General features: G+C 40.8%; 1 protein-coding gene across 1 annotated transcript in view; it reads left to right on the top strand.

Moving 5' to 3' along the window:
* The first annotated feature begins 11,191 nt into the window (after positions 1–11,191).
* The window catches only part of shoc2 (SHOC2 leucine rich repeat scaffold protein), a 34,616-nt gene continuing 18,755 nt past the window's right edge, over positions 11,192–27,052 (top strand). The window contains exon 1 of the mRNA XM_057844266.1: positions 11,192–11,294. The gene's annotated coding sequence lies outside the window, so the exon portion shown is untranslated. The remainder of the gene's footprint in view (positions 11,295–27,052) is intronic.

The raw sequence follows: 27,052 nt of genomic DNA, 5'->3' as shown, positions 1-27,052 counted from the left end.
GCATTAAATGTGCGTGTTTGTTGTTTAATGATTTACAAAAACCGATGAGACTCAATAGAGTGTTATTTTGCGTTAATTTGATCCCCCCCCCACCGGTTTTAATCAGCATTTCAACAAAGTACAATGATCCCTCGCTATTCGCGCTTCAAACTTTGCGCCCTCAATCGATCGCGGATTTTTTATAATTAAAAATTAATTTAAAAAATGATTTTTTTTTTTTTTTTTTATGTTAAGATATATGCATGTATACATGTCCAAGTCATTGTTTTCTTTCATATATAGCTGATGTACACAGTTGGGAGAACAAGTATTTGATACACTGCCGATTTTGCTGGTTTCTCCACTTGCAAAGCAAAGATTCCGTCCCTCACAGTTGAAGAGAACTTATGATACAAATTACAGACCTCTACATGGCTTGCAAGTGGGAAAACCAGCAAAATCGGCAGTGTATCAAATACTTGTTCTCCCCACTGTATAATAATTATTACATTTGCAGTGGTTAAAAACCATTTATAAATATATATACATATACATACATATTTTTAAATAATACTTTTGGCGGAAAAGGGGAAAAACATGTCTTGTATACTGTATCTCTTTCCAATGCTGTTAAATCTGAATAAATACATTGAACACACACACACACACAAAATTGGTGTAAATAAGCTCCGCCTCTACGTGGATCTTCAGTTCTCGCGAGGGAAGCGGGCCCTATTAATCGCGAAAAACAAAGGATCACTGTATTACAAAAAAAAACACACACAAAAAACAAGTCAATTATTCTATATTTCCTTTGTAGTTACTGCTTATCCTCAGAAGAGTCGCATATATAGTTTTGATGACTTATTTTTGTTTTACATTGTTAAGTATGTAGGTATAAAAAGTATTCAGTGAAAAGAATACTCGAGCAGTGTTGGGCACGTTACTTTAAAAAAGTAATTATAGTTACTCACTACTTCTTCCAAAATGTAACTGAGTAACTGAATTACTCTATAGTAAAAGTAACTAGTTACCAAGGAAAGTAATTATTTCCGTTACTTTACAAAGAAGTTGTTGTATGTCAAAGAATTTGAAATTTTCTGAGCAGTATTCGAGTCAGTTGAATAGAGAAGAACAGACAGGTAGTTGTGTTATAGAACCTTGTAATATTCATTGCACTTCACCAGCAACAGATTTATCCTACACTTGAAGTGCAACAAAAATAAACGGAAAACAATATAATAAAATAACAATCAGCAGTAAACAATATAAAGTGAGTTTAATCAATTAATTCAATTCAATTTTATTTGTATAGCCCTGGATCACAACAAGGTTGTCTCAAAGGGTTTGTGTGTGAAAACACCGGCTCTGATTGGCTTGACATGATTCTAACCCTCAGCCAATCACCATCACTTCCATCGCATCTATCCAGGTGGTGCATTCAGGTAGCCTCGTACCCCTACTTCTCCCATCACCCTCAAAGCGTCTGCCGTCCTCAAGATGGAAGCAGCATTCTTGCTGGCTGACAGTGGGGGGTGGGAACGAGGCTAGCATTCAGGTGTAGCAAAAACAGAAACGTTAGCAAGCTTTGGAAAGTATTGTCTAATTGAATGAGCAGGGACAAACAGCCTGGAGTCATAAAAAGTACGTGCTGTAATATTCTGAAACAGAATTATCCGAGGCACCCTAAAGTGCACACGGCGCCAATATTGTTTCGCTCGCATGATGCGAGAGTGAGTTAGAGACACGGCCTGCCGAGAGCCATACGTTTGTGTTAATGTTGAAGTTATATGTGCTATTAAAGAAACAGAGTGCCAGCACCTCCTGTGTGGTATATCTTTGCTAAGAAAAAGCACAAAACAAAACACGTGCGCTATTCTCGAACCTGAACGCACCCCAAGTCTTGGATGACAAACAAACAGAGCAAAGTAGACTCGCTACGGCTGGTAGTTTCTTCAATTTATTCAGAGTAAGTAACGCACCGCTTTAGACCGTCAGTAACGGTAACGGCGTTGTAACGGCGGAAAAAATAATTAGTTAGATTACCCCGTTACTGAAAAAACGGCGTTATTCCCAACACTGTACTCGAGTAATGAGTAACTGCTACCCACCTCTATAACTGCAGTTTTTTTTTTTTTTTTTAACAATTTTATATTTTTTTCTCAGCACGTCATCTACATGAATTGTTATTGTTGTATTGTACTATAACCTATTACATGACCATATTAGGCCAAAGAAATACTAAAAAAAAATCTTCAAATTCCAACTAGAAATATCTACAGAAATGAAACATCACCCAACTAAAGAGCATGAGTGCCCTCATATAGAGAAAACACATTTCCTACCATGAAATCAAAATGATTTCCCGTGGTCTACTGCTAACAAATGAAAACGCCACATGATTGAATAGGCCAGCGTGATTGTAGGACGTCCGACTGCAAGTTTGTGTATGGTCATGTGACTGTATTGTTACATCTGTACCATAAACATCTGTGAGTGTTCATAGATAAGTTTTGTACCTAAGTACCCTCAATAAGTATCGATAATTGAAAAAATTGGGTTGCAGAAGGAATGACATGATTTAAATCGAATTTGACAGACTCCTTGAGAGTCACATCAATAGCTTCTCAGAAGTTCCAATGTTGCACCTGTCAAAAGTGCAGAAAATCTACAAAATCCCAAAACCGATATATTTCGAATGCTCCCAAACCGTATATCGGATTTTAATGAAAATTGCCAGATTCGCTGTTGGGGTCATTGACAGTCACCATGGAAATTTTCACATTGGTGACAATTGATAAACCATCAATAAGACTACTTCAAAAGTGGTGTTTTTGGTATGTAGTTCGGGCCTTAGAATTTTGTGGTCATTTGGTCCTGCAATCTGACGTTTGAGACTCATTTTTAAGAACTTCAACCATTTTTCAGGGGAGCAAAATTAATCAACTAGTGTCCTGAAGGTAATAGTATCCTTTCCCATGTTTACCGTTTGACTGTTTGTATTACTCTAACACAATATAAATATAAAATAAACTATGATTTAAATGCTATTTAAGAAAACAAGTAGAATATATTTGAAGTATCATTAGTTGTAGCTATTAGGAGTGATTGGAATTTGCAACGCCAAGACAACGGGCAGATAAGGGCGATAACACCTAGAAGATGCCTACTGACCACGGAAGCCAAACGAGATTGACGCTGAGGGAGCAAGAGAAGCAGGTGATGGCCAAGAGATCTACAATCCCATGTCTGGACAATCAAATCCCACCATTAGCTCTTCTGCTTCTTTGAGGAAGCAGAGTCTGGGGACTCCGAGGTGGGGTCTCCGAACTCTGGGGTTGAAGTCACTTCGGCGGTCGGAAAGCTCCTCGGTGGCAAGGCCCCGGGGGTCGATGAGATCCGCCTGGAGTTCCTAAAGGCTCTGGATGTTGTGGGCCTGTGATGGCTGCATGCCTCTACAACATCGTGTGGACATCGGGGACATTGCCTCTGGATTGGCAGACCGGGGTGGTGGTCGCCCTTTTTAAGAAGGAGGACCGGAGGGTGTGTTCCAATTATAGAGGGATCACACTCCTCAGCCTCCCCGGTAAAGTCTATTCAGGGGTGCTGGAGAGGAGGGTCCGTCGGGAAGTCGAATGTTGGATTCAGGAGAAGCAGTGTGGTTTTCGTCCCGGCCATGAAACAGTGGACCAGCTCTACACCCTCGGCAGGGTTCTCAAGGATGCATGAAAGTTAGCCCAACCAGTCTACATGTGTTTTGTGGATCTGGAGAAGGCGTTCAACCGTGTGCCTCGGGGAGTCCTGTGGGGGGTGCTCCGGGAGTACGGGGTACCGAGCCCCTTGGTAAGGGCTTTTCGGTCCCTGTACGACTGGTGTCACAGTTTGGTCCGCATTGCCGGCAGTAAGTCGAATTTGATCGCAGTGAGGGTTGGACTCCGCCAAGGCTGCCCTTTGTCACCATTTCTAAGCATTGAGGGGGTCCGGTTCGGTGACCTCAGCATTGAATCTCTGCTTTTTGCAGATGATGTGGTGCTGTTGGCTTCATCAAGCCATGACCTCCAACTCTCACTGGAGCGGTTCGCAGCCAAGTGTGCAGCGGTTGGGATGAAGATCAGCATCTCCAAATCCGAGACCATGGTCCTCAGTCGGAAAAGGGTGGAGTGCCCTCTCCAGGTCGGGGATGAGACCCTGCCCCAAGTGGAGGAGTTCAAGTATCTTGGGGTGTTGTTCACGAGTGAGGGTAGGAGGGAGCGGGAGATCGACAGGCGGATCGGTGCAGCGTCTGCAGTCATGCGGACGCTGCACCGGTCCGTAGTGGTAAAGAAGGAGCTGAGCCGAAGGGCGAAACTCTCAATTTATCAGTCGGTTTACGTTCCTACCCTCACCTATGGTCACGAGCTGTGGGTCATGACCGAAAGAACAAGATTCCGGATACAAGCGGGTGAAATGAGTTTCCTCCGCAGGGAGTCTGGGCTCTCCCTTAGAGATAGGGTGAGAAGCTCGGTCATCCGGGAGGGACTCTGTGTTGAGCCGCTACTCCTCCGTGTTGAGAGGAGGCACCTGAGGTGGCTTGGGCATCTTGTTCGGATGCCTCCTGGCCTCCTCCTCGGAGAGGTGTTCCGGGCATGTCCCGGGAGGCCCCGGGGACGACCCAGGACATGCTGGAGAGACTATGTCTCTCGGCTGGCCTGGGAATGCCTTGGGATCCCGCCGGAGGAGCTGGTTGAAGTGGCTGGGGAGAGGGAAGTCTGGGCTTCCCTGTTAAAGTTCCTGCCCCTGCGACCCGACCCCGGAGCAAGCGGAAGATGATGGATGGATGGCTAGCTCTTCTGGTAACCAACTATGGACAGTCCAGAACAATGAAAAGGCACCATTTCCTCCCACAATGAACATCTGATAACAGAGGAACCAGGAACTGAGAAGTTTACACTCACCACTCATGTGGCGCTGAGGCTGGCAAAATCCTCAACTCTCGTTGCCCTGAGAACAGTAACGCCTGAACCCTCCTACCCAATCCATAACAGACAATAACCCTAAACAAGGCCCAAACACACCATTCTTCCGGGCGGACTTGAGACTTTCGTGGGCTGGGTTTGCAGAGTGGGGTATCTGATAGATGCCTCTCTTTTGCCTGTCTCACCTCTTTTAATGCACCACCCACATTATACTCTTTTGGGTGGCCTTGGAGTCCCAGAATGGGACAGGAGGCGCGCAAGCAATGCCCTGTTGCTATCCCGCTGCTCTCTGGCCGAGCTCTCCCATTTTGATGCGTACACTGTACTTGCCTTCCCGCACAGTTTCTTCATGATGTTGGGTTAATGGTTGTCAGCCGAAAAACTGGCAAACATAATAATAGGGTGGCAGGTGGGGCCCAATTTTCTTTAGGCGTGGCTCCTGGGGCCTCTTCTTCATCCAGGCTCCACCCTCCGTGCCTAGTGGCGGCCTGCTGTTGTTGTCCTGCCCCTATCAATGTCTTTGTTTCCTCTGTCCCAGCATCCTGCTTGGACCCTGGTGGTGGCCGGTGCGCTTTCCTTCGCACTTCTGAAGGGTCGTGATTGTGGGCGTCACGGTCATGCGCTTCCTTAACTAAACCCTGAAGGCTTGTTGGGTGTGACTTGAACGGGCTGGGGAACCGCTCTGGGTCCTGGGGTATGGACAGTGCTCGATTAGTTAGTCGCGGGCATAGGTGTTTTCAAGCTTGCTCCCCCCTCGGGTGGCGGAAGTGTGTTGAACTATTTAGCCTTTGGTCAATCGACTTACAAGTGCATTGATCGACTAGGTAGTGCGTCCCTGTTCACGACCAAGTAGAAGAAAAAGTACATAACGGATAACTTTGAATAGCCAATGCCAGCTGTTGCAGATGACAATGTGTTAGCAATTAGCATTTTCCGTTAATGTTAGCGAATACCATCACAGCAAATAGCGTCCACATTAGCGTAGGACAAGCTGTTAGCATCTATGTAACATTAGCATCTATATAAACAACCAATAGGCCAACATTTCAACACAAGACACACATAGGACTGCCCCTTATTTGAATAACATCAACTTCTGCATGTTCACGCTGATAATGAAATAAATAAAAATAAGAGTAAAGCGATTTTACTTATTGATTGACATTCAATTCAATTAATATATTTATTTTTGATTTTATTTCCACATTTATATGTGTATTTATTCTTAACTTTCGAATGTAATTTCTTTTTTTTGTATACATTTTCATTTTTATTTTTACTTTTATTTAATTAGTTATTTCTTTCCATATTTATTTGTGTATTTTTAATTTTTGTATCTTATTTTTGTATTTAAAGTCGTTTTTATTTTGCCTTTGTTTGATTTATTTGTTTTTTTCAGTATTTTAATTTTCAATTTTGGCAGCTTTGGTCCTCCATACATGCTAACAATGAAGTATATACGAGAGCAAATCGCTTTATTGGTTGATATTTCATTCAATTTATCTATCTTTGTATTTTTAATTTTCATGGTATATCTTTGAATTTATTATTATTTTGTATTTTTACTTTGATTTATTTGTTTTTATTTCCAATTTATTTTTAATCTTTGTTCTCTTACTCACGCTTGTATTTATAGTTGTTTTACTTGTCACTTTAGTTTACAGTCATTTACAGTATATATTTATTATTAATGTCAGTAGTTTTGGTCCTTCATAAAGTCATAGGTTATAGTTAAGTATATTAACAATAATTTTGGTAGTTTTGTTCCTCCATAATGTAATAGGTTATAGTTAAGTATAATAACAACAGTTTATATATAGTTAGATGACATTGTGCTGAGAAAAAAATTATACCATTGTTTTAAAAAAATGGCTGTTGGTCATTATTTGAGTATTCTTTTTAATGAATATCTTTTTTACTTGTACTTGAGTAAATTTTTTAGATGATTACCGTAATTTCTGGACTATAAAGCGCACCTGATTATAAGCCGCAAAGGCCAATTTCACAATATTTTAGAAATAAATCCAAATATGTCGTACTTGTCTATAAGAAACAGGTGTTACATTGGATATTTACATAGATGTTAGACGCAGATATATCATTGATCAAAAATATATTGATTAACCAGATAAACACGCATCAACAACACCAACAACACATGTTGTCTGAATGCTTAAATACTAACTTTAAAAAACAGGTCACTACATTTGTAAAGATATTTACTTTGCCTTCTAAACTTGAAGTGGATGAAATCCTCTTAAAAACTGTTAACAGCTAGCGCTAACCCTTCCAAAGCACCTTTGTTGTAGCATACTGTGGCAATAAAGTCCTCCGAGTGCCAGTTGAAAACCACTAATCAATGCAGGCATCGCGTTCTCTTCTCGTGGCTAATAGTGGATTACAATTCATTTAAAATTGTTCTTTTGTAGCAGCATATAGTATCAGATGGAACCATATACATCTATAAAATTCTCAGTTTTTGAGTTACTCTGACGAGCTTCCGGCAAGCTTTATCGGTGCTAGTATAGCGGCTGTGCGCTATGTCATGGCAAAATTTGGAAAAAACATTCTTTTAAAATACTGTATGTCTAATTATCCAATTTTATTATTTTTCACATGAAAATATGAAGATTGCTCACCAAAAACAGACTTCATATTGATATTGACAGTACACATTCCCCAGACACTGCGCCACGCCTTCAATTAGGGGGCCGTCCAACACTCCGCTTCAGTTGGTCAAAGTCTGTCGCAATGCAGCGATCCAACGCCGGATTCAGATTGAAAAAGTTAGAAAACTACCGCATACAAACAGGAAGGATTGTCTCAGAAGTGACTTATACGAGGATTCAAGGTAATTATATTTTTCGTACCATGCATGAATTTTGAAACGTTGTGAAAAAATCAATGGGAGAAATGAACCACTATGGCATTGGCATCATAATTCGCAAGATTTGCATAAAATACATGGGATTTAGGCATTTATTCACAAGAATTTTCAACGGAAAAAGTTTTTTGTGGTGATAAGGCGGCGCCACACTGGTTTAAAGACTAGCAGCACATTCGACATATTTACGTGAAATAAATGCTAACTGCCTGTTTTTTTTGTTTTGTTTTTTTTTTGCTTTTAGCCAAGAATCGAGACTGTTTTAGGTCCATATATAAATAATTAATACCGGCATTTAAGCATTTATTCACAAGGATTTTCAACGTAAAAAGCTCTGTCTGTGTTTCCACTCGGTCAGCTTTGACGTAGATAGGCCCCCTATTAATCAGCCTGTGTCCCGTCAAAAAAGAAAAATCCATAAATTAGCCGCTTCCTTATAAAAGCCACAGGGTAGAAAAGGCTTATAGTCCGAAAAATACGGTACTTTTACTTCTGAGTCATAATATTTTTTAAATAACGCTACTCCTTCTTGAGTAAAAATTTTAGGCGTTGTATAGGAACAAATAAACTCATTCAGTGCCACTCATGGTAATAGACTGAAAAAGCAATTTCTGCTCTTGCACTCCTCTTTAAAATAAACTGCTGTATTTTAAGCCAAAAGAACTGTTGTGTTTGATAGAACAGTATGTGTATATGCTGCCATAGCAGATTCACGGCGCATTAAGCCCCGGAACTATTTTTAGTTTGTACGTTTTACCCTGAAAACCCTGTTTACAGACGTCGCGCAACCGCTTTTGTTTAAACCCAGCCATAAAACGAAGGCAATTAATTATATTTATTTTTCAAAATGTCTGTCGTTTTTAGCTTAGAATCATTAATTGATGTCTCATATTTCGTTTAAAAAAAAAACAATTAAAAAAATTATTCACTCACATATTTTAAACTTTTAAACAAATTATGGCACAATGAAAAAAATGGCATCTGTAAAAAAAGTCACGGATATCTACCTCATAACTATCGCTTAAATGTTTTTTTTTTTTGTTACTGTTGCATTTTCTCCGATATGTTAGATGATAAATAATCGATCCAAACAAAGAAAAATTGAAAAAAAAAAAAAACGTTTAAAAGGGTAAATATATGAAAAAGAAAATCTCGACAACTGCTTGATGTCTGCAATTTGTGCATTGTGTGCCTTGTTATATTACCATGTTTCACCCATAAAATCCCCCCAAAATCCGGCTGTGGCCATTCACAGCTGTGTCTTGACACTCAGTGATACATGCTACATGGAGTTTTCGGATCGAAACAAGGTAAGTACGCGATAATATCTCGTTAAAGTCCTGGCGTCTATAATTCTGCTCTCGCGTGCTCTCACCTCCAGATAGGGTTTTGCTGTTTAAAAAACATTTTTTTAAAAATGCCTTCTTGTTCAAAATGTTTCTTCCCCCAGAAAATTGAGATTTTAAGCTTTCCAATGATGGATCACACATGCATATCAGACAATTTTGAAAGTTGGCCAAATTGGGGGGGTCTCAGAGCGGAACTTCAAGTCACCTGAGTGTTTTCCGCCATAAGGATTGGGTGCTTGGCATTGATCATTTGATTTATTGTCTGTCGCTGTCAACGGCAACCAATGAACAGTGGCGCCTCCAGAAATTTTTCATAGGGGTGGCCAGATGGGGCCACTTAAAATCTTGGGGTGGCACACCAAAACTAAAAGCCATAATTTCTGGTTTTCATTATATTATTGAAGTAAAAAGGTAAAAAACTATCAGAAAGACTTAAGAACACGGCTACTGATATACTACTTTGGTGTATTGTGTAATATTTGATGTTACCGTACTAATGATTTAATGTGCCTAGTCCATAACTGTCCAGTCAACATTTTGTGTTCCACAACAATTCTGTTTTATTGTTGCCTGGCACAGCCAGACTATTCTCCCTGTATTTTTCAAACACTGTGAGAAATTGTTTGGGATCCAGCCCATTAACGGCCTCTTGAGCAAGGTACAAAATCAACCGTCCAATCAGATTAGTTTATTTGCATGACGCGTTCTTAACGAGTAACATCACTCTTGCGCGCCGAAAGTCGTCTCTACAACAACACAGATGGCGAACGGGAGAGCTGAGACTATGTTCCAATCCGCGGTAAAACCAGTTTTAAATTACCAAAAACACATCGAAACAAGTCATTGACAACAGTCAACATGGCTTGCTCTAGCCATGTTGAATAAACTTCTCCATTCTCCGCTCACGCTAATTACATGTCGCTTTAACAACGTCACGTCTGCCCGTCGCTGATTGGTCCACTCCGCTGTCTGTTTGCTGTGGCTTGATCCGCCGGACGGTCGCCAGACTCAATCGCTGGAACAGCGGTGAGTCTGGTATACCAGGCAAATTTTATTGTGTTATGTAAATGTAACGGGTACACGCAGCGTGGAGCGTGGAAACCTCCCTGCCGATTCCTTCATGTAAGGACGCTAACGCCTGCGCCAGTGGCTCAAGTTTATTGGCGCAGTGGTTACCGTCCTTGCCTGCAGCGTGGAAGTGTCGTGGTGCGCAGGTTCGTGTCCCGGCCTTGCCAGAGTTGGGAGCGGAACGCAGGGCAGCACTGACACACCGGTTACAATGACGCAGTGACCCGGATCGGCAGCGAAGGTTTCGGGGGGTCAGTGTAACGGGTACACGCAGGCCTGTTGTGGAGTGTGGAAACCTCCCTGCCGATTCCTTCATGTAAGGACGCTAACGGCTGCGCTGTTGACCCGAGCTTATTGGCGCAGTGGTTACTGTCCTTGCCTGCCGAGTGGAAGCCTCGCAGCGCGCGGGTTCGCGTCACAGCCTGGTCAGAGGTCGGAGCGGAACGCGGGGCAGCGCTGACACACCGGTTACATTATATATTAGGCATAAGGTGTACATTTAACAAGACAAAATAATTACTGGGGGAAAGCAAGGGCTGGCAGATACAAATAAAAGCAAGTACAGAGGCAATCATATCTTAACTGGATATTTCCTGACACAAAAATAATTATTACTGAATGAACAAAACATAAAAAGTACTTCCCAACAGGGATACGATATTCTGGCCAGTGTGGTTGCCAACAAATTTATCGGGGGGGGGGGGGGGGGGGGGGCCGTGGCCACCCCCTGGTGGCGCCACTGCCAATGAAATAAAAGCCAAATTGTTTTCTTTGTCAGTGTTTTTTTCATAATTGATGCATCTGAATTAATGGAAAAGCCCCAGTCCATATATTAATCCAGCCTTTCATCTATCTTCTGAACCTCTTATCCTCACGAGGGTCGCAGGGGCACTGCGCATGTCCACTTCGCTGAGGCGCAGCCGGTGTCGAGCGACGCGATTGGCCAGGTCTGGAATGACGCAGTTTGCTGGCAGTGAGGGCGGGGCGGGGGAGCCGAGCACCAGTGTTGGTTGGAAAAGAGGAGGAAGCAGCGAGGATGGCGGAGGCACACCTCTGAAGGTAAAACACTTACACTTTATTATCGGATTTGCACTTGACATTTCGTGCACACGCATTGCAATGTCACCCAAGTCCAGAGATCGTACAGTGTCCAGACTGTTGCTCGAACCTGCTTAAAGCTGTAGTATAATTTTACTGTAAAGAATACAAACGCAATCTTTTGTTCAGCTTCGGAATGGCCGCTGTTTTTAGGAGTGTTTTCATTTTTCCTCCTTTCGGCAAACATTCAATGCAAGAACCGCTCGGATGCTGTAGTGAAAATAGAAGCCCGCGCCCAGTGGCTGCAATGAGGCTTATGCCAAGATGTCGCTTGCTTCCGTGGGTGTCCACGGTGCGTGTCCGCCGACCAACCCGCCGACCGATGGCCCTCAGCCGGCCCGTGTAGAGGCTTCTCTTCTCGGTAGGAGTCGTGGCTGACGAGCGGGTCCGCGCCAGGCAGCTGCTCAGCTTAGGCCGACGTGCCGCTATCTCCAGCACAGACAAAGATCATCTTTAGCAGGCAGTAGCAAACACAAGACGTTTGCCACCTCACCGAACCAGGGGAAGAACGTTCGCTTGTTTTCAAGCATATAACTACTGTGGTGCTTGTTGGACTTGTTACATGTCTTGGAATTCAGTTAGCTTGAGTGGCTAACCTCCTCGCTCGCTGACGTTAGCAAGTTAGCAGCCCGCAACACTGACGTTTGCTGTTGACATTTAGCTCACTTGCTTTTATTTCCTGTACTCATGTCACTTGCCTATTCCACTAGTTATTCACTCTATGCGTCAAATGTGTTGTTTATGAACGCGTCGTCCCCGACTCAACCAGCTAACAATATATGTATTACAACTTACAATAGTCAGTTACATCAGGTCCACGCAACCAAAATCATTACGTCAAATTTTATGTCAGTCTTGAGAGTTTGTATACTAGAGATATTGTGGTTTATATACAAGAGGTAATCTAGGTGTCAAGGCATGCATGACCTGCTACTGATGTGTCGTTAATCTGATTCCCAGGATTTGTCATTAGCACAGCAGCCTTGGAGAGTTTTAAGTGTACCCTAATCAACCAGTCAAATGTTTTTTCTTTGTAAACTACATAGCAAATGAACCGAATACTCTCAAACAATACAAATATGCTCTGTTTAAGTCCTTGTCAAACCTTTCAGATCAAGTACATTCTATAAAGAAAAACATAGCACTCCAAATACCCCGTTGCGAACAATGTTAAACTACAAGTGCTCTTGAAAATTATATAATATACCAATAATTAGGGGTGTAAATCCCCAATTTCATAATTCGATTAAGGGTGTGACAATATATCGAAAAGGTGATCTATCGCATTACTTTGTATCCCAAAACTTTATACTTATTGACTTGTACTTGCAGTGCCCTCCATAATTATTGGCACCCCTGAAAAAGATGTGTTTTTTAGCTTCTAATATATATATTTTTTAATTCAAATATTATGGGACCTTAATGGAAAAAAAGAGAAAAATCCAACCTTCAATACAAGTGCATTCATTCAGTGGGGAAAAAATCCCACATGAAAAAAAAAAAAAATTGACATCAAATAATGTGTGTCACAATTATTAGCACCCCTGGCGTCAATACATTGTACAACCACCTTTTGCCAGCAAAACAAGGTCTGAGGACTGAGATGGAGGAGCTTGATTTTGTGTCTGGTGAACCATTTTTGTGTAGATTTGGCCATATGTTTAGGGTCATTGTCTTGCTTAAAGGGTATGTAGCGGCAAAGGGGGTGTGAGACATCAATAGAACCATTATGTGCCAAGATAACAAATATTGATAAAGTTAACAAAAAAATCAATCACATTAATGAGCAATTATCGAAAATAGATCGAAAATGACGAACATTTCCGAAAGTGTTCCGGAAACAGCCGAATGGGGCGGGGACGTCACGACAAGTGAATGAAAGTCGAGGCGGAGCCAGGTGCCATTGTTTTTTACCGACGAGAGAGTAGCGTTCGGGTTTGTTTGACCAAAACATCACTAGAATGGTTCAAAACTGCTGTGCTATGTGGTGTACAAATAGCTATTTATCGGAATATAGTATCCATGAGTTCCTGAACGCGAAAAAAAAAGCTGGACTACGCAGACAATGCGTAAAGTTCGTCCGTGCAAAGAGGGCTAATTTTCTAGACACAGCCTCCGGCACGGTTTTCTATGGTGCGCATTTTCCACCTGAAAGCTTCTCGAACTATGGACAAGTGAAATCGGGTTTTGCTAAAAGATTGCTGCTCAAAGGAGATGCGGTGCCGACCATACACGCGCAGTCACTTAAATATCCCGAGATATCAAGAACGAGGACGATGACTGGCAAAGGAGGCTAAGGCTAAGCAAAGGAGGGGAGCAGCCAAGCTCGAAATGGCCAGAGTGAGTACTCTTTTATAATAAAAAAATGTCACGCATTGGATACAGGACTGGACACATATATAAATTATCGTTCGTAAAATATATAGAACAAATCCTCCTATCCCATTCATATTTGTGTCTGTTGGCAGAGCGAAAAGCTATGATAGCGCAATAAATGATAATTATTCTATGCATTCCTTTATTTTGCAGTCACGGTGTATCAGCTTCACAAAAAGAAATGCAAAACAAATCATTGGTGTTTCCCACACGATCTGCTGCCGATGTTTCATCAGTGTCATTGCTCCCCTCAATGACCGTTTCATTACGCTGCATTGGCGTTCGTTTGGGCTCAAATTGGTAACCTAAAACACCAATTAAAGCTTCGTAACTCTCCTCGTCACCATTAGATGAACATTCGTTACGTCCTTCTACGTCGGATTCGTCGCTGGAACTAGAAACTAAATTGTCTGCCATCATCGCCGCCATTCAGTATTAAAGCACTGAGCCTTTTTCTTGTTGAAGAAACACCCCTCACTGTCAATTCTGAATTCTCTTTTATTGACAACGAGGGGTGTTTCTTCATGAGGGAACCTGGAATATGTGCAGGACGAACACAATGCATCAGCATAAACAGCTCAAAACACCCCTAATTCTCCCCTCACTAGAAGGAATTATATTGATGCAGACAGGCGCTGCCCCCCTAGTGGCCGGTGGCACTCTCTTCACTTGTCGTGACGTCACGCACACAATCTGCCAGATCTCGGGCGCCGGTCGTTTTAGCTTGACAATCGAGCCAAATTTCTCTCATTTTCTTGTGTGTAATTACACGAAGTGGCATGATATGAATACAAAAGGCATGCGTTTATGGATAAATGATGGAATATTAACATTTTCCCTGGGCATGACATACCCTTTAAAGACCCAGTGACGACCCATCTTCAGCTTTCGGGAAGAGGGCAACAGATTTTGATTTAAAATGTCCTGGTATATCAAAGCATTCATGATGCCATGCACCCTAACAAGGTTCCCAGGGCCTTTGGAAGCGAAACAGCCCCACAGCATCACTGACCCACCCCCATACTTCACAGTGGGTATGAGGTGCTTTTCAGCATGCGCATCTTTCGTGGCACGCCAGACCCACTTAGTGTTTGTTGCCACAAACCTTTGGTCAGATGAGACCAAGATTGAGGTCTCAGGGGTGCTAATAATTGTGACACACAGTATTTGATGTGTATTTTTGTGTGAGACCAAGATTGAGCTTTTTGGCAACAAACACTCTAAGTGGGTCTGGCGTGCCACGAAAGATGCGCATGCTGAGGGCATTATGGAGGGCACTGTATTTACTTACTTGAAATTAAAAACCCGATCCTTTTCACCCTATTCCAATCCTCTGATAAATGGCACGATCAACCCGATTTCTGATCACATGATCGGATCAGGGACTAGAGGTGGGAATCTTGGGGCACCTAATGATCCGGTTCCGATTACGATTCAGAACCCACCGATTCAGAATCGATTATTGAATCCCCCAGCTATTAGTTGCTTTTAATGTTTCCTACATTAGTTACAAAAAATGTACAAACATCCTCTCAGGCTTAAATAAACTACTTTTTCAGTATCAAGTTAACAGTCCTAAACAGTAAATAAAATACCCAAGTACCCATTCGGTATCAGCAGCTTTAAACTACATTCAATTTAATGTTCTGAATCAACCGTTAAAGCTGTTACAATTGCTCCCATCATTCCATAATTTCCCTTCTGTCTACTTTCGACATGTGAAAGTTTTAAAACTGTTTCATCATTTAAAGATAGATTCAAGTGAAGATTTTGCCGATTGAGGAGTATTTTAGATAAAAAGTTTTTTTTTTTTCGCTCGGAAGGTTGGCTACAACAGCCTTCCAGTGAAGTGTACTGCTTTAAGATGGCGGCTGTTTACTAACGCTGGCGAGTCTTTCATTTTGCATCTAGTTTTCTATACATGTGCTAACGCCGCCGAGTCTGTCATTTGGCATTTGTCGCAGCATTATGTGGGGGTAGTTTGTAGCGGCTGTCGGCCGCAGTCACGTATTGTTGTTTTTTATTTAGCGGCATGAGTTGAGCATGATGTTTACTCTCGGTCCGTTCCTTATTGCATCCCGAAGATTGCGCTGACTGTGTTTTAGTTCTGCTTTACTTGGCATATTTCAATAATCGGAATTTGGATGTTTGTGAATCGTTCTCGAATCTTCCACGGCCGAATTGGGGATGATCTAAGAATCACAAATTTCGCACACCTCTATCAGGGACATTGATTGATTTCATTTAAATTGTGCCTAACCGATCGGTATATGGATCCAGATCAATGTATCTTACAGCCCTACTTGTAATAAATCGAGTGCGTTAATAGTGGACCTATTGCAACTCCTGAAAGATGCAGACTGGAAGTTTAATCTTCTGTTTTTGGACTTTTGCATGCTGCTCCAAACTGTTTTAAGGTCTCATGTTAACTTTTGAACTTGAAACAAAGCTTGTTGTGTTTTTTTCAATTGGAAAAAAAAAATACACAAAGGAGGGAAATGCTACAAGTTTGCAAATTCATGTGTTGGCAGCAAATTAGCAAATAGGAAACACTAAAAAAGAAAACACATTGACAACCTGACAATAAAAAGAATGACATTTTAAGTGAGAGCAATAGTTTACAAAACGTTATTTATTATCAAAGGAGAGATGAGTGAGTGTATCGCATGTAGCAATCTATCTAATGATGGATTGGTCCTTTTTCTATCACTGTTGAATATCACATTTCTGAATCCATTTAAACTTTTAAGATGTGGACTTTGGCATATTCAGAAAAATGTACCTTACATGCTGTGCGTATCTTTGGACATTGAACTGTCAAATTGTGACATCGGCATTGTATGCGAGTTGTTTGCGCACATCACTAGACCTCATTAAAGATGGCATGAAACGATAATTACGTTTATTTTTCCTTTGTTTTATTCTCCTTTGTAACACGTTTTGTTTTCAGAAGAAAATAATACAAATAACCACCAATTGACTGAAACAACCATGAGCTTGAAGACAAGACAGTAGAGTTGTACATACACTAAAAATATGTGGAGAATACAAAAAAGGGTGGCTAATAGGCCTGCGCAATGTTCGTCTGACCATCGCAATGTGCGCATTCGCAATAATCCCATCGCAAGACGTGTGATTTTTATTTTTTTTTAGGGCTGTCAAACGATTAAAATTTTTAATCGACTTAATCACAGCTTAAAAATTAATTAATCGTAATTAATCGCAATTCAAACCATCTATAAAATATGCCATATTTTTCTGTAAATTATTGTTGGAATGGAAAGATAAGACACGACGGATATATACAGTGGGGCAAATAAGTATTTAGTCAACCACTAATTGTGCAAGTTCTCCCACTTGAAAATATTAGAGAGGCCTGCAATTGTCAACATTAGTAAACCTCAACCATGAGAGACAGAATGTGGGAAAAAAAAAACAGAAAATCACATTGTTTGATTTTTAAAGAATTTATTGGCAAATCATGGTGGAAAATAAGTATTTGGGTCTATACCAAACGTTCATCTCAATACTTTGTTATGTACCCTTTGTTGGCAATAATGGAGGCCAAATCTAGGAATTGGAAATTTTGCACACCTTTTTAATATCGCAAAATATATTGCAAACGCCCAAAAAGTCGCAATGTCATCTTTTTTTCCCACTATCGTTTAGCCTAGTGGCTACCAGGATATACAGAATAAACATTGGCCCGACTCACTCGCTGACACCCCCCCCCCCCCCCTCCATCTGAATTCGTCAGCACTGACAAGTTCTGGTGGGGGTGGGGGGTGGGGGGTTAGGCACACTAAGCCACAGGTTGCTAACGTCATACTGTATGCTATTGTTTAGCCACAACTGGATTCATTACCTAATTACTATTCATCCGTCACACAGCCACTGGAAACAGAAATGTTGTTTAATCCATCTGCAGGCGACCGGGAGATTGATTTTTGATTGACTGATGATTTTACGACACTGCGGGTGTGCGCTGGTCATGAGAAAAGCAGCGCTGTTCTTCATGGGAAACGCAGTCTTCCTTAAAGGGCCTGTGACACGAAAAAGCATGTTTATTTCATAATACGCGGTATTTTATGCTCCTGAATGAAATGGACTACTTGGATGTGTGAAGAAGCGATCGATATATTTATTAAATTTTTGAATCCCGACTACGAAAATGACAGACTTCCGGCTTCGGTCTTACATTGAGGAAGAGGGCGCTGTGACGTGTACGGGAGAAGGAGTCCTCTTCACTATACAGCCGTACTGTTGTATGAGAAGGACTAAGGATTCAGCTGATTTCGCGGATTAATTCATTTATTTTTCGCATCACGCCAGCCAAATGGCTGCAGAAAAATCTTGCTGTACGACAGAGAGGCTTGTGAGCCTTTTTGGGGTTTCAAAAGGTACCCATTCACCGGTGGATATTGACCAAAACAAGTCCTACTACCGTGGGACCATGGGACGTACGAGGAAGTGAGTAAACATTGTGTTTTGTATTATGTCAAATATTGGGATCATTTTAATATGTAGTTGGCTTGCATTTTGTGGCTGACATGCTCCTTGTCCCCTCGGCCGCCGGGAGAGCACTATACTCGACTTATTGCCCTCTTCATGTGCCCGGTGTTTTGTCAACCGATCAGAAATTGCAACTTTGTGTTAAAAATAGCTGCGAATACAACAATTACAAAGTAACACTACAAACTTTCTTTAAATAAAGGACTACTTACGTTTGATCAGGGATGGGCATGTAAAAAGCTCTCCTCATACACATAACAACTGCAGCCGCCCTCCTATGAGTCTCTGGCTGTTTACGACTTCGCCGTGTAGTAAAGCATTATTTTGTCATATTCGTGTTAACCATTTGGCAGCTACACGCTCCTCCGACGTCGACCAGTTTGTCGGCGGTCATTGTCCAGCTGCTTCCCCGCAAACGAGCCCTCTGCCCTCAGCAGGGGAACAACGAGCTCTAACTTGTTTGCCGCCGGGCGGGTTGCCGATCGACAAAGACATTCGACAACCCAGTCGTCATGTGAAATGATCCGGGCTAGTTATGTGTAATTTTCCGCTTCGAAGACTTTGAAACATCACTCGGTTCGGGTTAGCATGTCGACTAGCTGTCACGCCTCTTGGTTTGTTTACATTCTTCGAAGCCGGGGAAGGGAAATGACATCAGCCCGACTTAGGTGGCATAAAATATCGTTGGGAGATGCGACAGTAAAGGTGAAGTCGACAGTTTTGACCATTACGGAGTAATTTTGCCATGTCGTCGTGAATAAATGCATTTTTATTATTTCATATTGCAATTATCACAAGACTGTTTTTTTGTCATGACCATGCCATTTATTTAGCTATTGGGGAAAATACTTCGATTAAAAAAAATATTGGAGTAGAGAGACTGAACACTCGTCGCGTTTTCCTCGTTCTGAATGATTCCCCCTCAATGAGCTGAATAGTAAAACCGACCCGCTGACGTCATCCACCTGTTGGGGACGCTAGAACCCTGTAATGGTAGGCGTGGCTAACCGGCAAATTAAAAGACTAATTTCTCGTCATCTGCGCTTTGCTAAATTGTTGTATATAGTCGAATCGTCTTAAAATATGATTATAATTCACATAATAATGCTATTAAGACTTTTTTTCTCCTGTCGTACGCACTTTAGGGCAAAACACTACCGCTTTTGTCCACCAGCGTCGCTAAAATCGACCAAAACTGAAAGGTTACATTGTGTTGCTTGAAGAGATTGACGCATGCATGTTAAAGTCAGGTGTGGATTTTTTTTTTTGATTGGGAGAATTTTGGGCTATGTACCTGATAGTTAGGTGCGCTCTTTAGTGTGGAAATTATGGTTGTCATCATCCAGCCCCACATTTGGATTTTAACTTTGTTATATATATTTTTTAAAATAATGCTGTCATTTTGGTTCTTCCTCTGAAAAATGAAAATATTAAAATATAATACCATAAGCCGATTTTGTGCATTCTCATTCAAACAATGGTTTGTGCTTAGTGTTACAACAATTAACATCATAATTTGCACTTCTGGTTTCACTTTAAAAAAAAGAAAACACATGACTCTACTAATAACCTGTAGGCTGTGAGTAACCTCGAAGCACTTTGTCATGCAGGGACACAGAACGTACAACCAAAAAAGGAAGTTTCTTGTTCAGTTTGGACTAGATGACAATGGGGCTGCTCTGGCATTTTTCGCATCATGTTCCAAATGCTTTTAAGCACAGCCATGCATTTCACAGACCACTGTACATGTTGGCCAAGTCAAACTTGGTGTCATGTTAGGGCTGTTGTAGTTTTCCGTAAAGGTCATATGACCTCTTGTTGTTGGTGCTTTGAAGGCCACTTCTATGTTGTTGGTGCTTTGAAGGCCACTTCAAAAAGCTTACTCTCTCTCCGCAGTGTTAACCTTTTTACTTAGTTCTGAACTTCATCCAAATGTCTCTTTTCATTGGCTTAGCATGTATGAACCAGATTTATACACTAACAGGGACTAAGCAGATTGAATCCCAAGCAACCAACACTGTTTTATTACTGATTAGACATTGCCTCTTTGTTTTTCTAGGACACAAATATCCCACGATTCTGTGGTACTAACAACAGGGAATGGCTACATAGCAGAGTGCAAGTTAAGGTGGGGCTGGAGGCATCTGTAATGTCAACACCCGCTGGGCTATGTTTATTTAGTGGGAGAAAGTTGCTCTGAGGTTAGGTCTATTACATTCAACAGATTTGTTGTGACTGGTGTGACCTAATTTGTTTACTCAACAGTGCTTAGCAACCCAGCAAACCTGTTCGAAGGGTTTGTGTTTCATCTTTTCATCTCATAAAATAAATAGTAAATGCACATTAAAGTTATTAGTTGGCTATGTATTTAGGTTGCAGGGATTGCTCAGCTTGTGGAAGTGGTAGACTTCCAAGTTCCAGTGTTGTTTTTGGCAGCCTTGACTCAAGTAAGAGCGGCATTATTTCAAAAAAGTATTCCTCAAGTCATAGTCATCCAAAAATGTACTCAAGGACAGTATTGTTTTTGGCAGCCCTTTTAATTTTTGTCTTCGTCGAAAATACTTATTAGTCTTGGTCATATTTTAGTCATTTTAAAATGAGTTTGTCTAGTTTTAGTCAAAAAAATCTCATACAAATGTGTAGGGCTGTCCCAAACGACTAATTTTCTCCCGATTAGTCAGCCGACTATTTTTACGATTAGTCGACAAAAAAAAAAAAAAAAAAAAATTTTTTTTTTTTTTGTTGCTAATTTAGCAATGAAATTTTTTTTTACGCTTGTCAATTCACCAAAACATTTTGGAACACTTAAATTCTTGATTAAAGTACAAATAAACAGATTAATAACAATAATAAATCACAGATAAACAATGAGTTTAAATGCTGATAGAATTAACTTGTACAAAAAAATGGAATATAAACAGATTCAGAACACTGACTTCACCTTTCCAAAATGATTCAAAACAATTCTTAGAAAAATACCTAGCATTAATATTATAGTATACTGTAGTACTATATGTAATAGTATTATAATAATTATTCATTGCCAATCAGAATTTTCATAACGGGTGTCATTTTAAAGGTATTCTTAGTGTAGAATCTGAAGTATGTGGGATTAACTCCAGAAATCGTTATTTATATGACGAACATTACATGCTTTTATTTTGAAATGGTCACCGGAAGTACGTTCGCTAAACCGCTAATTTAAGCTTTACACTCCGCAAAAAAAGCACTTTTTGTATTGCATGTGTTGTCACTAATAGAGTTCTTTTTCCTTTTGCAAATGCTGTTAACCAGCGATTTTTCATGTTTGAAGTGTCACCTTTTAACTGAAAGTTTTGGAGAAGGCTGCCTGTTTTATAGCCGGCTAAAGTAGGTCATCTTTTTTCCCCATTCACCTCAGTGTAGCAATGCTAACGTATATAGTGTTTAATATAGATGTATTTTCTTATTTTGTATGTCTGAACTTTAATTCTACAGCGTGTTGATGAGAGAAAAGAACTGAATTATCATATGCCATCAGCAGGCACGCACGCACAAATGTACGCACGCACGCCCGTGCAGCGATAAAACGTAGCCGTGAAAATGACCGCCCTCATTTTTATTTACCATGCGATAAATGGACTCATTGCATATCGCGACAGGCTTAGCAACTTCAATAAAACATGTCATTAGTTAGTTAGAAGGACTTACAATCTCCTGTTGTTATCGTTCACGGCCGACGTGCAGCCAAGCTTGGCATTGAAGAGACAGGACACAACAGTGTACCCTCCTTTGTTTCTTTAAAAATAAGTCAATGTTTTGGAATCTGGTGCGCTTTTTTGGCTTTGTGCCACTTTCCCCGCTTGCATACTAAGCGTCCGACATTCTGAACTTTCCACGCATATATTTTTTTAACCCTTCATTAAACGTCGACGGGATGTTGTGCTCGTCGACGGATTTACATCATCGATGACGTCGACTATGTCGACTAGTCGGGACAGCTCTACAAATGTGTCCATCTAGTTGTAGTCGACAGTTACTCAAAAATGTTTTCTTCGGTAAAATCCCAAGTTTTTGTCCAAAAATAAAGGTTTCCAAAAATTTCAAATGAGCATATACAGACGAGCACATATTGTAGCGTCTGCAAGGACAGCAAGGACAACTTCGTGATTATAACATTCCGCAGGAAAAGCCGAACATTATTTTCCATTAAACCCACCTATAAGCCTCAAACTGTATGTAAAAAAAAAAAAAGTTGTCCGAGCGTTTAAGAGAATGCTCGCCACGCTAAAGTTGATGCTAATGTTAACACAAATGCTATGTTAACACGACGAGTTACTTTTAGTGTGTAATGATCACTCAGCAGAGACCTTTAAAGGCTAGAGCAACATTGCATATTCTCTCTTGCCAAGATATCACTCCCAGATTGTGCGGGATTACCCGCAATATAGGAAGTTCCGATTGGTTCGGTCGGCGTCGGCAGCAGTGGTACCACTACCAGTCGGAACTTCCTATATTGCGGGTAATCCCGCACACTGTACTGTTGGCAAGTACCCTTGTGCGGAAGACTGTAGAAAAGTTGGCTAATGGTAGGGAGGAACCCGGTTAGCCGTCTTAGCATGCTAACTAGCCACATTATCTGCCTCGTTAACAAGCCAGTTACATGACGTCATAGTGTTTGTTTTACTATCGCTTAGGGCTGCTGCTATCGAATATTTTAGTAGTCGATTAATCGATGGACTTGTTAGTTCGAATAATTGAGTAATCTGATAAGGAACATGAAAAATTAAAATACCTGAGCTGAGCCTCAAACGGTATTTATATATATATAAAGTCTGAACGATATATCGTTTAAACATCGCCATCGCGATGTGCACGTGCGCGATAGTCCCATCGCAAGAACTTACGATAGTTTTTTGTTTTTTTTTTAATCCATATACACCTTGCTTTCTACTCTGCGCCCAGCCTCCCTCTCCCAGCCCTTTGTTCCTCTCAGTCACTGCGGCACTTGTCTATTAAAGTTAACTGGCTTTGATCTGGCCAAAGAAGCAGACTTCAAACGGGCATCTGTCAATCATCGTTTAACTTGTTAAACAGTTTCTGCAAGGAAGCCGTGCTGGAATGAATGTGCGTGTGTGTGGAGACTTTGGAGACATATAAATGCCAGAAGTGATCATGAGGAGTTTGAAATTTCTACATGTCACTCTAACAGTCACAGCTAAGGTAGATAAACAGAAGCATTTAATAAAGCCAAGCATTTATCTACTACAGTACTGTATTCTTGTTCAAAAAGGATTTGGTTGGACAGTTATGTTTAAAACTGATCATAATTTTGACATATGAAGTGCTTAAAAACCATTTTATATACATTTTTTAAATCACTTTTGGGGAAAAAGTGATGAAAAAACATGTCTCATATGTATCTCTTTTCCAATGCTAAATCTGAATAAATACATTGAGCACAAAAAACACAAACACACACAAAAAAAAAAGGGGGGGGGGGTGCGCTACTTCGTGGTTTTTCACTTATTGCGGTGGGTTCTGGTCCCCATTAACCGCGAAAAACGAAGGATCACTGTACACTGTGGTGATGGTGAGTCATCCAAAGTCTTTCCAAACAGCTATTCAAGTCATCAAGTGAAAATCTCTTTAAAAAAATATAAAAATATATAGATAATTTTTTTTAATATCGCAATATATCGCAAACCCCCAAAAATCGCAACAATACTTTTTTTCCAATATCGTTCAGGCCTAATATATATATGTATATATATATATATATATATATTTTTTTTTTAAATGAGGATCTATTAACAACAAAAGAACAATTGGCTAACTTACATAGAAAAAGTCTGCTAGCTTAAGTGCTATAAAATGCTAATGTTTTTTTTTTTTTTTTTTTACAATGCTCTTAACAAATGGTTCAGACACAAATTCCACAAAAACCGGCTAAATATACCTAGAAACTAAATTATGAATGCATTAAAAAACATTAGCGCAAACAAAAACTTTGCTTACGTTGGTCTTAACAGGGAGCAGTTGGATTCAGCCATGTGAAAAGAGACCACAGGGCAGTGTACCAACCCTAGTCAATAAAACTAAATGCAAACGCTTTCAAAATAAACCATTACAACGCCACTTTTATTAAACGAATACTCGAAGCAACAAAATTTAATTCGAATATTTATTTCGAATCGAGTACTCGAGTTAATCGATTAATTGTTGCAGCACTACTATCGCTAGACACGCTAAACATGCTGGAGTGAACTCTCGTAGCTGGTGGGAAATGTAAATGATAGCTTTTACTTACCTTAAATTTTGTATAAGAGTCTGATGATGGGCACGTAAATGTGAAATCAAGTTTGAGGTGTTGCCCCCCCCCCCCCCTGCAGCCATCATCTGCAAGCAAGTCTTGACGTCTGACGTCCTTAAGACGCGGCCATCTGCTTCTTTTCAGTAGCCAAAATACTCCCATCCAAGCGATGTGTTCACTCGCCTGTTAGGCAGTTCTCTCTGTCTGTCTGTCTGTGTTGCCGCTCAATTGTGTTCTGCAACCTATCTTGCTACCTACTGAAACATACGAGGGCGGGATTGTTTTATTTATTTATCATTAGTTTGATAAAAATAAATCAAATATGAACTAATATATTTCGCAAAATTTGTGAAACGATTACATACAATTTTTTTTTTTATTGTGCACTTTTGCTCATGTGGGTTACAGACGCATCTGACATGAGTGACACGACCCAAATACTGCTACAATGCAAAGTTGACGTACTCCACGTACAATATGAAAATGTCACGCATTATGAACAAATGACAGGTACTATGTAGCATTTTCGTCTCGTCAGATGAAAACTGGCATTTGTCCTGCTATGTTCCCAAGCCATGTGTTTAGCTCGTGGCATCATCGACATGAAAAAATTGTATTTGTATAAAATATTTTTATTATCGTCATTGTTGACGGAATAAACAATGCTTCCAACCCAAAGATTGTGGGTTTGAGTGTCAATTATTATGTTGAAGTGTCCCAGAGCAAGATACTGAAGGCTCCTATTGGTAGGGGTGTGACAAAACACAAAATATCGAAATGGTGATATATCATGATACTTTGTATCCCCAAAAGTTCTCGATATGCTCCTGCCAAGAATCGAGATATCATTTTAAAAAGGTGTCAATGTCAAAAAAAAATAAAAAGGAACCAACAAGTTGCCACCAAAATCTTCCACCATAATAGCGTCTCAGTTAACTCTAAAGCTGCATTGACGGTGCTCGACGCCCAATCCATTTAGACTAGAAACGTTCATTCATTTGAAACCAGACCATTCACAGTCATTCTGTCTGATTTTTAGAGCATTTTCAGGTCACTTGCTGTTCATTTTAGGGCATTTACAGGTTATTTCCTGTTGAGTTTGAGTCACTGCCTATTCGTTTGGGTGATTCCCAGGCCACTTCCTGTTATGTAACTCAAAATCAACAGGAAGTGACCCATAAGATACCCCAAAATCAACAAGAAGTAACTGAAAATCAACAGGTTAATGACCTTAAATGGCCCAAAATTACCTCATTGCCTGGCATTGGCTGCCACTGACGGCCATAGACGTTTAATCCGCTTGAAGTTGTGTCACCCTCCCAGTTCAAATGGATTGGATGTCTACTAGTGATAAACTCATTCCAATTCACAGCAGAAGCTTGTTTTTCTGTTTATTACGGTAGTCATTTGTAGAATATCCTAGAATGATTTCCTGACCAATGTATCGATAATCGTTGTATCGCCATATCGTCAGATTATCGTTATCGTGAGCGTTGTGTCTCAAATCGTATTGTATCGTGAGGTACCAAGAGGTTCCCACTCCTACCTATTGGTCCTGATGCCGGGTCAGAGTGAGATGAATGAGGATTCAGTTGAAGCTTTTTGAGTACCTTGAAGGTAGAAAAGTGCAATAAAAGTCATTTATTTCCAAAAAAGCACTGTATTGCCCATAGCGGTGCAGCGGTTTGCATTTCAAAGCCGAACCGTACGGTTCGCCTTGTACGGTTCAATACGCCTTTATGAACCGCACCTTTTGGAATGAATTGATCGAGCTCTGTGTGCCTGTGTGTGACGTGAAGCACCGCTGTGGAGAAATTCCCGCCCCCCAAGTAAATGTCGGATCGCTGTCCAGCACCTGTGTAATAGAAGCCGAGTAACGCCCTCTCTCGCTTACGAGCGAAGTGAAAGTGAAACAAGAAACAAAACAAATAGCTATGGCGAGCGGAGGAGCGGAAAGACCGAATTTTGAGGAAGCACCGGCTTCTTTCAAATCTGCGGTGTGGCAACATTTTGGTTTCCCCGTGGACTACAATGCGGAGGGAGAGAAAATATTGAAGAAAAAACAAAATTGCAAGCATTGCTCAGCGCTTGTTCCCCATGCTAATGGCAACACTTTTATAACATGACTCCGGCACCTCAGCCGGCATCACCCACAGATATCACTTTCTCAGGGTAGGACAACCCCGAAGATGACACCAGTGAAAACACACGGCGGACTTCGTTAATGTATTTGCAACGCTTGACCCGCGTTACATTGTTCCCTCGCGGACATATTTCTCCAAAAACGTAATCCCCAACATTTATGAAATGGCACGCAAAGCCATCGAAGATGATTTCGCTAAAGCACATAGTTTCGCCCTGACCACTGATAGTTGGAAGTTGGACGTCCCGTGCTACAGAGTGCTACTACCTGTGACGGTCCACTATAATTCATACCTGTAAAATTGTACGGTCTCGTCGTAATTTGTACAAGTGAGCACTCATTTTTAAATGTGTACGCCGTACGTTACGTTCAAAATCTGCACGTTTTTCGTGCATT

Source organism: Corythoichthys intestinalis, chromosome 8, assembly GCF_030265065.1.
Source record: "Corythoichthys intestinalis isolate RoL2023-P3 chromosome 8, ASM3026506v1, whole genome shotgun sequence".
NCBI classification, from domain to species: domain Eukaryota; kingdom Metazoa; phylum Chordata; class Actinopteri; order Syngnathiformes; family Syngnathidae; genus Corythoichthys; species Corythoichthys intestinalis.
This window is presented reverse-complemented; position numbering and strand designations above follow the sequence as displayed.